Source organism: Panthera pardus, unplaced genomic scaffold (assembly GCF_024362965.1).
Source record: "Panthera pardus isolate Hobbes unplaced genomic scaffold, ASM2436296v1 HiC_scaffold_27, whole genome shotgun sequence".
Lineage (NCBI taxonomy): Eukaryota > Metazoa > Chordata > Mammalia > Carnivora > Felidae > Panthera > Panthera pardus.
The window spans coordinates 88,962,263-88,977,641 of record NW_026526843.1 but is presented as its reverse complement, the minus strand read 5'-3'; the positions used below and the strand labels follow the sequence as shown (position 1 = coordinate 88,977,641).

The 15,379-nt window shown below is 42.7% G+C and overlaps 1 non-coding gene across 1 annotated transcript; it reads right to left on the bottom strand.

The window, feature by feature from the left end:
- Nucleotides 1-1,538: 1,538 nt before the first annotated feature.
- On the bottom strand, nt 1,539-1,611 carry TRNAK-CUU (transfer RNA lysine (anticodon CUU)). Its single transcript has one exon. It is a non-coding gene; the product is annotated as a tRNA-Lys (tRNA).
- Between the last annotated feature and the right edge of the window lie 13,768 nt (nt 1,612-15,379).

Below are 15,379 nucleotides of genomic sequence, written 5' to 3'. Positions count from 1 at the left end.
TGGCTGAATAATATTCCTTTGTATATACCACTTCTTTATCCACTCATCTATTAATGGACACTCAGCTTATTTTTGTTCTTAACTGGGTCTTTTGCAGAGCAAACATTTAAATTTTTTAAAAGTTTTTATTTATTTTGATAGAGAGCATAAGGGGGGAGGAGCAGAGAGAAGGAGAGAGAATCCCAAGCAGGCTCTGTGCTGAGCCCAACGAGGGGCTTCAACTCATGAACCGTGAAATCATGACCTGAGCTGAGATCAAGAGTCAGATTCTTGGGGCGCCTAGGTGGCTCAGTCAGTTGGGCATCTGACTTCGGCTCAGGTCATGATCTCACGGTTCGAGAGTTCGAACCCTGCATTGGGCTCTGTGCTGATAGCTCAGAGCCTGGAGCCTGCTTCAGATTCTGTGTCTCCTTTTCTCTCTGCCCCTCCCCCATTCGCACTCTATCGCTGTCTCTCTCAAAAATAAACATTAAAAAAACATTAAAAAAAAAGTCAGACTCAACTTACTGAGTCACCCAGGCACACCCATTTTTAATTTTTTAAAAACATTTTAAATTTTGGGGTGCCTGAGTGGCTCAGTTGGTTAAGCGTCCAACTTTGGTTCAGGTCATGACTCATAGCTTTTGAGTTTGAGCACCGTGTCAGGCTTTCTGCTGTCAGCACAGAGCCTGCTTTATATCCTCTGTCCCCCACTCTCTCTGCTCCTCCCCCACTTGCACTCTTGTCTCTCTCTCAAAACAAAACAAAAAATTCATTAATTAAAAAAAAATTTTAAGTTTGATGCAATCCAATCACCAATGTTTCCTTTTGTGGATTGTGATTTTGGTGTCATGTCTAAGGATACTTCGCTTAGCCTTGGTCCTAAAGATTTTCTATTTTTCCTAGTAATTTTATAATTTTACATTGAAATCTATGATCCACTTTGCGTCCGTTTTTAAGGTGTGAGGTTTAGGTTAAGGTTCCCTTTTTAATCGATGGATGTCCAGTTGCTCTAGCACCATTTGTTGAAAAGACTCTCCTTCCCTTGTTGAAATGCCTTTGCAACTTTGTCAAAACTCAGTTGACCATCCTTGTGTGGGTCTCTTTTGGGTTCTCTTCTATTTCATTGATCTATGTGTCTATCCCTCCACCAATACCATACTGTTTCCATTACTTCTAGCTATATAGTAAGTCTTAAAATTTGGTAGAGTGATTCCTCCCACTTTATTCTTTTTCAAATTTGTTTTAGTTATTCTAGTTCCTTTGTCATTTCACATAAATTTTAGAATAAGCTTTTTTTTTAAATTATTTGATGTTTGATTTATATTTCAGAGAGAAACAGTGCATGAGGAAAGGAGGGGTAGAGAGACAGAGACAGAATCTGAAGCAGTCTCCAGGCTCTAATCTGTCAGCACAGAGCCCAATGTGGGACCTGAACTCACGAACTGTGAGGTCATGACCTGAGCCAAAGTCAGACGCTTAACTGACTGAGCCACCCAGGTGCCCTCTTTTCTTTCCTTTTTTTTTTTTTCTTTTTTTTTTTTTTTGAGTAATCTCTATGCCCAACGTGGGGCTTGAACTCACAACCCCGAGATCAAGAGTCACATGCTCTACCAACTGAGCCAGCCAAGCGCCCCTAGAATAAGATTTTCTTTACAAAAAATCTGGCTGGGGTTTTGATGGTAATTGTGCTGAACCTCTAGATCAATTTGGGAGAGAATTGACGTCTTTACTATTTTGAGTCTAAAACATATGTATATATTTATAAATCTTTAAGTTTATTTTTATTTTGAGAGAGACAGAGAGAATGTGAATGGGGGAGGGGCAGAGAACAAGAGAGAATTCCAAGCAGACTCCATGCTGTCAGCACAGAGCCCGATGTAGGGCTCGAACTCACAAACTGTGAGATCATGACCTGAGCTGAAATTGAATCGGACACTTAGCCAACAGAGCCACCCAGGCACCCCGAGTCTAAAACATATTTTTAAGTTGTGAACTCAGAATATCCAGCCAACAGGAAAAATCATCTGCCACTTCCTACACGGAGTACTCCTATTTATTCATCCTAGGATTAAGCTCCTTGTGTGGAGCATGTCCATGGAGCAGGTGCCTCCGTGAAGGAAGGCATTTTGTGAAGGAAGTTCATGTAGGAATATATGAAGGAGCCCATCTGCTACTCATGATAGCCTAGGTATTTCAGAGCAACCCTTCTGCTGAAGACAACCCTAAAAATGCATGTAAATTTAATGCAGGCATTCCCCTTCTGATCCAGTAAGCACCTTCTGGAAAGTTTCCTGTTAGGAACGGAGACAGAGGCTTCCCAAAAGTCAAGTCAGTAACGATGCAGAAAATACAATATTCAGTTAATCTCAAACTTGAAGAAACCTTACACCTTTTTGGTTTCATCTTCTTAAAACTCATCATTTTGAGAGTACTTGGGAGTCTTACTTGAATATTAATTCTCGGCATGCGTTGAACTTAATTACCATAATGTCCCAGAATTTTAATAACAAAATTTTAATGTCAGTTTTCATCAGGGGAACGATGTCCTTGGATTGTACTGTGGTGACTTCCTGTAGAACTTCTTTAATTGGCATACACTCAGGCAAAGCCTTCTTTTTCACAGGAGGCACAGAAGCTACCGTGTGCAATTTGCAAGTCTGTTTATTCTGTGGATTTCTTTTTCTTTTTTTTAATGTTTTTTCATTTTTGAGAGAGAGCGTGTGTGCGCGAGTGGGGGAAGGGCAGAGAGAGAGTATCTGAAGCAGGCTCTGCACTGTCAGCATGGAGCTGGACGTGGGGCTCGACCCCATGAACTTCGAGACATAACCTGAGCGGAAATTAAGAGTCAGAGGCTTAACCGACTGGGCCACCCAGGCATCCCTGTTCGGTGGATTTCTAAGAGATCTGCAATGCTAACAGTATTTCTTGTAATAGGACCTGGGGAATAAATTTATTTTGGGTATCAGTGTCATAAATAGGCTTTGTTTCTAAGAAACATGTTTTTCTCTTGTGAGCAACAAAAATTATACAAGTTTTCACTTCGGCCTACTCCTAGAAATGAAGTCTGTGGCATTTATTAACCATACCCCGGTTGAATCTTAGCCTACTCATTTGTCTCTTCCAACTTTTTTCATTTTCTTCCACGGGCATCTGAAACTTGCCTCCAAATTTTGGAGGGAAATAAGGTATAAATATATAAAGTGAAACTTAATGCTATTTTTTGTCTGTTTCAGTTTCTTATCATAGGAAGGAATATCTTGATATGGGAATTGAGACTTAACAATGATAATAAAAAATAAAGTATGTGTCGATTCAATTTTGGCAGGGTAGCAATCTAGGTAATCCTATTTATTTCCTGCTTTGGAGTCGGGTGGAGTACAGCTCTTGGGTTTCATCTAATTCTCTAGGAAGTTGGGTTTATATTCCTATCTGTGGCTTTCCAAAAACTAGCTTATCAAGACTGGATGACCCCTATGATTGTGTTCTCTACTGGGAGAGAGCTAATGAGTTTTGTTGTGTGGACGCAGCTGTATAGGCTTATATGTTTTAGTGATCAAGCAGTCAAAGCAAAGGTGTTTTTTAAAGACATTTAGTAACAGAAGGTAAGGATGTATTTGGTAACAGCTCTGTTGAAAACCCTAAGCAAAGAGAGGAACTGGTGTCACCCATGGTCAAATTAGTATTTTGTCTTTCTTTTTTAAAAAATTTTTAACATTTGGGATGCCTGGGTGGCTCAGTCAGTTGAGCCTCCGACTTTGGCTCAGGTCATGATCTCACGGTCCGTGAGTTTGAGCCCCGAATCGGGCTCCGTGCTGACGGCTCAGAGCCTGGAGCCTGCTTCGGATTCTGTGTCTCCCTCTCTCTCTGCCCCTCCCCCAGTCATGCTCTGTCTCTCTCTGTCTCAGAAATAAACATTAAAAAAAATTAAAAAAATTTGTTTTAATGTTTATTTATTTTTGACAGAGGGTGAGAGAGAGAGAGAGAGAGAGAGAGAGAGAGAGAACATGAATGGGGGAGGGGAAGAGAACAAGGTAAAGAGAGAGAGTCCCAAGCAGGCTTTTCACTGTCAGCACAGAGCCCAACACAGGGCTTGAACTCATGAGCCCTGGAATCACGACCTGAGCCAAAATCGGATGCTTAACCAATTGAGCCACCCAGGCACCCTGGTACTTTGTCTTCTCTTAGATGTTTTCCATTCTCTCCCAGTAGAGGAAGTATGGAGTGTTCCTGTTTAGGGCCTGACCTCCTAGCTATGCCTTTCTCAACCACTTAGGGCTGTGGTGGCCTCTCACCTATGAATGCATTATCTGTATTTCCCTTTCTCCTGGATCATTCCCTTCACATCATCCACCTCAAAGCCTCATCTTTTTTTTCCTTTTTAAAAAAACATTTATTTATTTATTTTTGAGAGACAGAGAGAAACAGAGCACAAGATGGGGAGGGGCAGAGAGAGGGGGAGGCACAGAATCCGAAGCAGGCTCCAGGCTCTGAGCTGTCAGCACAGAGCTGGACGTGGGGCTCGAACCCACGAGATCATGACCTGAGCTGAAGTCGGACACTTAACCGACTGAGCCACCCAGACGCCAGTTAGACCGATCACAGGCTTACTCTTTGAAGTAACTAAAATATCTGAAGGACTGACTACATATTAAAGATATTAAAACATATTACAAAGCCTCAATTATTAAAACTCTCAAAAATAATAAAATAAACATGTCTCTCTCTAGCTTGTGACTCCGTTTTCCTCTAGCCGTCCCCCTGCAAAACCTCATTGTTGGCCACATTGGAGACTGTTAGCTATCCTCTCAATGCGCCCAGCTACATGACACTACCCAGCCTCCCTTGCAGTTAGAGGTGGTCATGTGACCCAGATTTTGCCAAAAATGGCATGAGTGAATGATGTGTGCCCCTTTTGCACTGACACATGAAAACAGCTGGCTCAGTCAGTAGAGCATGTGACTTTTTTTTTTAAAGTTTATTTATTTTGAGAGAGAAAGAGAGCACAAGCAGGGGAGGGGCAGAGAGAGAGAGGGAGACAGAGAATCCCAAGAAGGCTCCATGCTGTCAGTGCAGAGCCTGACGTGGGGCTTGAGCCCACAAACTGTGAGATCATGACCTGAGCCGAAACCAAGAGATGGACCCTTAACCTACTGAGCCATCAAGCTGCCCCTAGCATGTGACTCTTGTTCTCAGGGTTGTGAGTTCGAGCCCCACATAGGACACAGAGCTTACTTAGAAAAAAATAGATAGCACACCATATTGTTCCATACCTCTTTTCTACTAAACAATATATAATGGGAAATTTTGCATGTCAATACACAGAATCCATTCTTTTTTACAGTTGTGTAACCAGAATATTCTATTGTGTGGCTACACCATAATTATGCAACTATCCTATTGATGAACATACAGGTTGTTTTCCATCATTTGCTATTTCCAACAATACTGCATTGAATGATGAATTTTGTACACAGAAGTATATTCATTAAGAAAAAAAAGTATATCCATTGAAATTTGGGTACATGTGGTCAAGTTTCCTACAGGAGTTGTATCAATTTGCACTGCCACCAGCAACATACAAGAATGCTTCTTTTTCCATAGTTTTGTGTATGAGTGCGTTGGCAAACTTATATTTTGGCTAATGTAATTGATACTGTTTTTTTAGCTGGATAGTTTTAATTTATAGTTCTCTTCTGAGTGAGCTCAAACACCCTCCCATATGTTAAAGGGCTATTTGTATTTCTTTTTCTGTTAACTATTCACAATGATTTTGGCCGTTTTTTCTTTTGTGTTATTGGTCTATTTCTTTTTTTTTTTTAATGTTTATTTTTTAGAGAGAGAGAGAGAGAGACAGAGCACAAGCAGGGGGAGGGGCACAAAGAGAGAGAGAGAATTCCCAAGCAGGCTCTGTGCTGTCAGAGCAGAGCCTGACTCGGGGCTCAGTGTCACGAAACGTGATACAATGTCCTGAGCTGAAATCAAGAGTCAGTCACTCAACCGACTGAGTCACCCAGATGCCCCCCCCATTTGTTTTTAATTAAGTAATCTCTACGCCCAACCTGGGGTTCAAACTCACGACCCCGAGATCAACAGTCACATGCTTTACTGACTGAGCCAGCCAGGTGGTCCTGAGAGTTGTTTTTGTTTTTTCAAATGTGTACTTTATTTCATCTTTTCTTTTAGGGCTTCCGAATATTAAGCCATATTTCTTTTCTTACTCCAACATGTCATAAAAGAATTCTTCTGTGTTTTCTTCTTATAATTATATTTCTACATTTATGGTTTTATTTTCACATTTTTTAAATTAATTTGAAGTTTATCTTGATATATGATAATGGTGTGTGGATCCAACATTTTTTTTCTATAGGACCCAACACCATCTATTGAAACATCTATCTTTTCTACACTGCATTTGTTAGCATAAGCCTGAAGTGTTGTAATGAGGAGGCTCTGAAATACAACAGCTTAAGATAGAAATGACTTCTCTTACCTACCATTTCAGAATTCATATTCTCAGGTCAGTGGGTGACTTTTGCTCTCAGTCATTCAGGATTGAGGTTCCTTCCAGTTTACTTCTCAACTTCAGGGAAGTAGTTCTCAAAATGTGGTCTCTAGACCAGCAGCATCAGCACCGCCTGGGAATTGGTTAGAAATAGAAATTCTTAAGTATCACCCCAGACCTGTTGTATCCAAAACTCTGCAGATGGAGTTCAGCCACTTGTGTGTGTGTGTGTGTTTAATGTTTTATTTTTGAGAGAGAGACAGAGTACAAGCAGGGGAGGGGCAGAGAGAGAGGGAGACACAGAATCCGAGGCAGGCTCCAGGCTCTGAGCTGTCAGCACGGAGCCCGATGGGGGACCTGAGCTCAGGAATGGAGAGATCATGATCTGAGCTGAAGTCGGATGCTTAACTGACTGAGTCACCCAGGTGTCCCTAGCCATTTGTGTTTTAACAAGCTCTCTGGGGGTTCTGATGTCTGCTAACATTTGGGAACCGCTGATTTAGGACATTGTCCTCATCTGTGTGGTTCAAATAAACCTGATTTGCAGACAGAAAAAAAAAAAGAGGTTGGAGGAGGCACTCCAGCTGTTTTTCATGTGTCAGTACAGAAGGGGCACACATCACTCATGCCATTTTTGGCAAAATGTGGGTCACATGACCACCTTTAACTGCAAAGGAGGCTGGGTAGTGTCATGTAGCTGGGCACATTGAGAGGATAGCTAAGAGTCTCCAATGCGGCCAACAGTGATCAGATGCAAAACTCCCATTATACAAATATGGTTACTTCTGGAATTTCTACTGTGTTAACACTGGCTTTTTTTTTTTTAATGTTTATTATTTTTGAGAGAGAGCATGCACGCTCATGAGCAGGGAAGGGCAGAGAGAGGGAGACATAGGATCTGAAGCAGGCTCTGTGCCCATTGCAGAGAGCCTGATGCAGGGCTCAAACTCATGACCTGTGGGATTGCGACCTGAGCCAAAGTTGGACATTTAATCGAGCCACCCAGGTGCCCCAACACTGGCTTTTTTGAGTCATATGCTAGGACCACATAGTTTTAATAATTGAGGCTTTGTAATATGTTTTAGTATCTTTAATATGTAGTCAGTCCTCCAGTGCTCTTTTTTTTAAGAGTTTTGTTTTGCTCTTCTTGCTTTTTTTTTCTTTTTTTGAAGATCTTATGAAAAAAAAAGATTTTATTTTTAAGTAATCTCTACATTCACCATGGGGCTCAAAGCCTCAAGCCTGAGATCAAGTTGCGTACTCCACTGACTGAGCCAGCCAGGCACCCTTTGCTTGCTTATTTTTTAGAAACAGCATTCACAGGGGCAGCTGGGTGGCTCAGTTGGTTATGCATCTGATTTTGGCTCAGGTCATGATCTCATGGTTCATGAGTTTGAGCTTCACATCCGGCTCTGCACTGACAATGTGGAGCCTGCTTGGGATTCTCTTTCTCCCTCTCTCTCTGCCCCCCCACCCCAATACATAAATAAAAAAAAAAAATCCCCCACCATTTATAGTCATTTTTTCTAGTTCTAGAAATTTTTCAGGTTGTTTTGGAATGGTGTTAATTTATAAACTAATTTAGGGATCATTGACATTTAAGATGACTCTGTTCAAGTTGTCTTTTTGTAACCCGTAGTGTTTTTAATGTTTTCTTTATATACATCTTGCACATTTCATATGAAGTTTATTTCTGTGTATTTTGTATTATTTGTTGCTATTATAAGTGAGGTATCTTCTTCCATTATATTTTCTAGTTGGTAATTGTATATAGGAAAGCTGTTGGTTTCTGTAAATTTTACCTTTTGCTACCTTATTGAATTATATCATTTGTAGTAGTTTCTTGGTTGATTCTCTTGCTTTTCCAGGTATATGATTATGTCATGTACAAATAATAATAGTTCTACTTCCTCCTTTCCAGTTATTAGACCTGTAATTGGGGGAGGGCAACACTAGCTAGGTTATGTTTCTTTTATTTATTTATTTATTTATTTAAATTGCAGAAATGGTACAATTTATTAAAGATATACTAGGTACTGAAATCATTCAAATAATATATAAAGTAATTCTAATTCTTCCTTAAAACTATCCTATCAGACCTCCGATTTGTTTCTCTTGTCCAATCACCTCAGTTGGTATCTCCATTATAATGCTAAAATAATAACTGTGAATTCTTCCGGTGTTTGCCATTAAGCGTGATGATGGAATAATGTTAAGGGTATTAGTCCATTCGTATTTTGAATTTTTTGAAATGTTTTATTTATCTTTTGAGGCCGAGAGTCCACAAGAGGAGGAAGGGCAGAGAGAGAGGGAGACAAAGAATCTGAATCAGGCTCCAGGTTCTGAGCTGTCAGCATAGAGCCCGCCGTGGGTCTTGAACCCACAAACTGTGAGATCATAATCTGAGCTGAAGTCTGATGCTCAACCCGCTGAGCCACCCAGGTGCCCCCGTATTTTGAATTTTGAGTTTTGATCAGCCTCTGCAGAAATGATTATATGTATTTTCCCCCCAGATTTATTAATATACATACATATTTTCATAGATTTTATAGTATTCAAAGGATGGGATACTCTTCATCATCTGAACTAAAGAACTGAATAGTAGCGGATACCAATAGATACTTGTACCTTCCCCCTTTTCCCTGACCTCTCCAGGGCCCTTCCCCCGTTTCCTTAAGTGGCTTGATTTTTCACCTACTCATTCAGGCCAAAGGCTTAGAAGTCATTCCTTTTTTCTCTTTCTCTCGTACCTTCATCAGCACCTCTCATAAATTCTACTTCCAAACCTGACCACTTCACCATCACCACTGCTAAAATCCCAGTCCAAGTTAACCTCCTTTCTTTCCCGAATGGCTATAACTGGCTTGTTCGCTGGTCTCCCGGCCTCCGTTATGGCTTAGAAGATTCTACCTGATTGGGTTCCTCCCCTCATCCACTGCGTGTTCCTCTCATACCAACTTCCTTTCACTTCCTTAGCCACGCCACGTTCATCCTTCCTTCTAGAACTTCCCTTCTTCTCATGGCTGACTCCTGCTCATTCAGGTCTCAGCCCAAATGTCGCCTCTTCAGAGGTCCTGACATTCTTAGCTAGCTACTCTAATTAAAGTACCAAGGAAGGAAAAAGCTGTGTAACCTCTGACAGGGCCCTGAGCTAGTGCCTTGTCTACAAAAGGCGGGGCAGGAGCTGCGGAGGCTGATGACTCTTCTTTTTTTATATATAATTTATTTTTTAAGTTTATTTATTTTTTGAGCAACAGAGGGAGAGCACACGCAGGGAGGGGCCAAGAGAGAATTTCAAGCAGGCTCCGCGATGTCATGCAGAGCCCAATTCTGAGCTCAAACCCATGAGCTGTGAGATCACGACCTGAGCTAAATCACGAGTAGGACGCTTAACCGACCAAGCCACCCAGGCGCTCCTGAAATCAGTTTCTTGGTTTAAAATTCTAACTGCCTATTTTACTGTTAAAAAAAAAAAGATCTCCCTCTCTCTCTCTCACACACACACACACACGTTCACACACACACATACACACTCCTCTCAGGAATATGGAGAGCATCTGGCTGTGGTGACACTGTGTTATCTTAGTGCCACTATGATGGAGGTGAGCCCATTACACAGAAAGATCAAGAACCAGTGGCTCAACAATAAGTACCACCACTCTTGAGTTTAAGTTTTCTCTGCGAGCCTGACATTGCTCTCCCTAGTTCTTGCAAGCACCCTGATGTTAAGGAATTATGGTGGTTTTCTTTAAGTGTGATAATGGTAGTGCAGTTACTTTTTTTGAGGAGGATTCTTTGTGTGTGTGTGTGTGTGTGTGTGTGTGTTTATAGTTTATTTATTTTGAGAGAGGGAGAGAGGAAGTGTGCTCATGTGTGCATGAGTGTAAGCAGGGGAGGGGCAGGGAGAGAGGGAGAGAGAGAGAATCCCAAGCAGGCCCCCCCCCCCCACTCTTAGCACAGAGCCCGATGTGGGGCTTGATCTTATGAGCTCTGAGATCATGACCTGAGCTGAAATGAAGAGTTGGATGCTTAACCAACTGAGCCACCCAGTCACCCCTTGAGGGGGATTCTTACCTTTGAGAGACACATATTTACCAACAAAATGAAGTGATGTCTGGAATTTGCTTCAAAATAATCGAGGGGCAGAAGTGGGTCAGAGTATAGATGAAACAAGGTTGTCCATGAGTTGACATTTGTTGAAGCTGGATGGTGGGTAAGTCTTTTTAAAAAGATTCCCTCAGGATTGGGGCACCTGGCTGGCTCAGTCGGTCGAGATCTGACTCTTGTTTCATCTAGACTCGGGTTGTGATCTCATGGTTTGTGGGTTCAAGCCCTCCATCGGGCTCTACTGCCGGTGTGGAGCCTGCTTGGGGATTTTCTCTCTCCCTCTATCTCTCTCTGCCCTCCCCTGCTTGAGTGTGCATGCACTCTCTCTCTCTCTCTCTCTCTCTCTCTCAAAAATAAACTTAAAAAAAAAATTCCTTTAGGAGAAATTCCCAGGACTGGGGTTATGGGTCAAAGAATGGGATCATTTATGAGTTTTACATTGGATTATGGCATTGATTCCTCTCCACACTGCTAGTGGTGGGTGATCGCCGTGTGTGTCCAAACTCCAGTGTATGGATCCTGAAGCACATTCCCCTTCTCCCAATGTAAACTATTTGAAAAACAGGCAAAGGACACGCTTGTTTCAGCCCGCTGTGTGGGCTAAAGGAGCACTGCAGAAGGCTGATATTAGCAGAATGTGGACTTTGCGGCTCAAAACGATGCTTGGGACCAGCCCCAGTCCCTTCGGCAACACCCCAAAACACTACCTCCAGTTGACCCTAATCCCAGGTGTTCCTTGGAACCACTCACTTCTCCTTAAAACCCCATTGCTGTTGCCCCGGTTGGGGTTCTCCACACATCTATGCCTCTCCCTTGAATTGCTGCAACAGTTTCAGAGCTGGTCCGCCCGGTCTTATTCTCACCCCCAAATCCACTCACCACCCAGAGGTCAGCATAATCTTTCTAAAGGGCCAGTTGGGGGACGTATGGGTGGCTCAGTCAGTTGGGCATCCGACTATTGATTTCAGCTCAGGTCACGATCCCAGGGTCGTGGGATCAAGCCCTTTGTCGGGCTCCATGCTGAGTGAGGAGCCTGCTTGGGATTCTGTCTCTCCCTCTGCCCCTCCACCACTCGTGTGCACACTCTCTAAAATAATAAATAAATAAATAAACAAATAAGTGGCAAATCGATCATGTTATTCTCCCGCTTAGACAAATTCTGCAGTGCTGGTTTTTTGTTTTTTGTTTTTTGTTTTTTTTTTTAAATAATTTTTTTGCAGTGCTGGTTTATAAAACTACATAGGGGCACCTGGGTGGCTCAGTTGGTTAAGTGACTGACTTTGCTCAGGTCATGATCTCACAGTTCGTGGGTTCAAACCCCGTGTCAGGCTCTGTGCTGACAGCTCGGAGCCTGGAGCCTGCTTCCGATTCTGTGTCTCCCTCTCTCTCTGCCCCTCCCCCGCTCATGCTCTGTCTGTCTCCCTCAAAAATAAACATTTAACAAAAAATACAAAAAATACATACAAGTGCCTATCCTATGCTCGTATAATTTCATAAATAGTTATAACATAAATACCCATCTAACCATCTCCAGATCAAGAACAGAGCTTTGCCGGCCTCCCAGAGGCCCATCACATCTTCCTTTCTAATCTCAGCCCCTCTTCTTAGAGGTAACCACTATGCCTTCCTTGCTGTATAGCTTTATCACATAGACATGCCGTCTTAAATGCTAGTTTTGCCTGTTTTGAGCTTTCTTTGCTGTATAATATTCCATTTCATGAAGAGCACGATGTAGTTAATCCATTCATTCTCTCACCGCTGGACATTTGGATCATTTTCTACTATTTTGCTATTGAGAACAATTGAAGAGCGAGCTTTGGGATTAGAGAATTTTTGGGAAAAAAATGCAAAAGTAGAGAAGGTGTGGTATAGCGAATCCCCATGGAGCTACATGCAGCTTCAATTATTGTCAACACTGCAATGCAAGTGTTTTTAACGCAACATCAGAATCTCTGGGGTGCCTTTGCTAAACGAACGGGTTTCAGCTCAATCCCTGCAGATCCCACGCTGCATTTAGTTATGTCACTATTCCCTAAACTGTGGACCTAATCTCAGTGTCACCAGTGCTTTCACAAATGTCCTCTTTCTCTTTCAGGATCCAACCCAGGATTCCACATTGCATGTAGCTATTACGTCTCCTAGTGTCTTCCAGTCTCTGATAGCTCTTCAGTCTTTTCTTGACACTCGTGAAGTGTCTTAGTCATGTGCTTTGTGGAGTAACTTTTGACTTGAGTTTGTCTGATGTTTTCTCATGATTAGACTGAGGTTATGTGGGGCACCTGGCTGGCTCAGTTGGTGGAGCGTGCAACTCTTTTTTTTTTTTTTTTAATTTTTTTTTTTAACGTTTATTTATTTTTGAGACAGAGAGAGACAGAGCATGAATGGGGGAGGGTCAGAGAGAGGGAGACACAGAATCAGAAACAGGCTCCAGGCTCTGAGCGGTCAGCACAGAGCCCGATGTGGGGCTCGAACCCACGGACCGCGAGATCGTGACCTGAGCCGAAGTCGGCCGCTTAACCGACTGAGCCACCTAGGTGCCCCCGGAGCGTGCAACTCTTGATCTCAGGGTTGTGGGTTCGAGTCCCACATTGGGTGTAGAGACTACTTAAAAATAAGATCTTAGAAAAATTGAGGTTATGCATTTTGGGTAAGAATACCACAGAAATGATGTGCTCCTCTTGTCTCATCATGGGGTTACAGGATGTCAAGGTGTCTTAATACTGGCAATGTTAATCCTGCTCATTGGTTAAGATGGTTTCTGCTGCGTTTCTTCACTGTAAAATTACTATGTCCCCCGTTATTATTTTTTTTTAAGATTTTATTTTTAAGTAAGCTCTACACCCAATGTGGGGCTTGAACTCACAACCCTGAGATCAAGTATCACACGTTCTACCAACTGAACCAACCAGATGCACCCCACCCCATTGTTATTAACAAGTATTTTGGAGGGGCGCCTGGGTGGCTCAGTCCGTTAAGCGTCTGACTTCGGCTCAGGTCATGATCTCACGATTCATGAGTTCAAGCCCTATGTTGAGCTCTGTGCTGACAGCTCAGAGCCTGGAGCCTGCTTCGGATTCTGTGTCTTCCTTTCTCTCTGCCCCTCCCTTGCTCATGCTCTGCCTCTCTCTCTCTCTCAAAAATAAATAAATATTAAAAAAATATTTTGGAGAAGATACTTTGAGACTATGTGTCTATCCTGTTTTTCTTCAAATTTTGCTCACTGATTTTAGCATCTGTCAGTAGATCTTGCCTTGGACAATTATTACTGTGTTGTTTATATTTCGTTCCTTCTATATCTATTAATCGGAATTCTTCTGTAAGAAAGTGCTGTCCCTTCTCCCTTTTTAATTAATTTATTTAGTTATCAATATTAGTATGGACTTTTGGATATTCATTTTATTCTATGGGTTATAATGCAATACTGTCATTATTTATTTTGTTTGAGTTATTCTAGCTTTGGCTATTGGGAGTGCCCTCAGGTTGGCTGCTGTGTCCTTTCAACATGTTTTTATCCTTTTGTGAGCAATTCCTTACTTTCTTTATGTAGAATTTTGGGGGAGACTTTTTATTGAAGGTACTATTGACAAAGGTGTTGGCAGGATTGGGGGAATTCACAAGGGATGTTGAGGCACCCAGGAACTATCAACAGCAGGAAGCCATTAACACCCATAGGTCCAAAGGGGTAGGTCGAGGAAATTATGTCACTGGAGGCTAGCGAGCACTGGTGCCATGAAAAGGGGCCGCTTGACAGGAGCTGTGGCCATGGAAGGTTCCAGCCACTGCCAGAACCACTGTGGAGCAGCAAGCAAGAGAAATAGACTCAAACTTGTTTTTCTTCCCAACTCTCAGTCTGCTGCCTGTCTTTCTGATTGGCTGAACTCACCTGAAGGCCAAAGAGGCAAAGCGGTCTGGTTGAAGTCTGTTAAAGGTCACTTTCAGGGGCATAGAGAAACAAAGAATGGATTTGGGGGCAAATGGAGAATGACCTTCAAAAGCTAACACTTCCTCCAAGAATCCTTTCCTGACCCCAAGTCTGGCTAGGTGCCCACAGACTCCTCCCAGAGCAGTGTCATGCCATATGGCTCTTCTGTTGTGGGTCTCTCTCCTAGAGAGTCAGCCTCATGACAAGAGGGGCTACATCTCATTCACCCCATTACTCCTGCTCAGGGATGGCCCACCCACAGGAAGTGCTCAATGTGTCGTGAGAAGAGATGAGATCAAGGCAATGAAGGCCGGAGCTGGAATAGTCACAGGGACTGTCTATTCCCGAATCTGGCCACCCTTCGGCCCTTCGGGGGCTGAACACACCATACAGTCTTCATACCCCTGTGCCTTTTATATGCTGTTCCCTCTCCTTGGAATACCAACCGTGACAAGTGGTAAGTGAAATTAGATGGGCAAAATGTTCATAATGGTTGAAGCTGGGCAATGAGAATAGAGGGGCTCATTATGCTGGTCTCTCTATAGCTTTTGTATGCTTGAGAGTTCCCATAAAATAGGTTTCAAAACACTATTTATGGAGCACACACTGCGTGCCAGACCCTTTGCTAGCAGACACTGGGGATGCAGTGGTGAAGCAGCTAGACAGATGATAGACATAGGAAGAAACAGCCTCTCCTCTCACTGGAAAGCTCCCCACTGCCCCTTGCCCTATGCATGTTAACCCCCCCAGGGTGATGGTATATGGAGAATGGGGTCTTTGAAGTGTAATTAGGTTTAGATGAGGTCATGCCAGTGTGGCCCTCATGATGGGATTAGTGTCCGTATAAGAGGAGACACCAGAGGGGC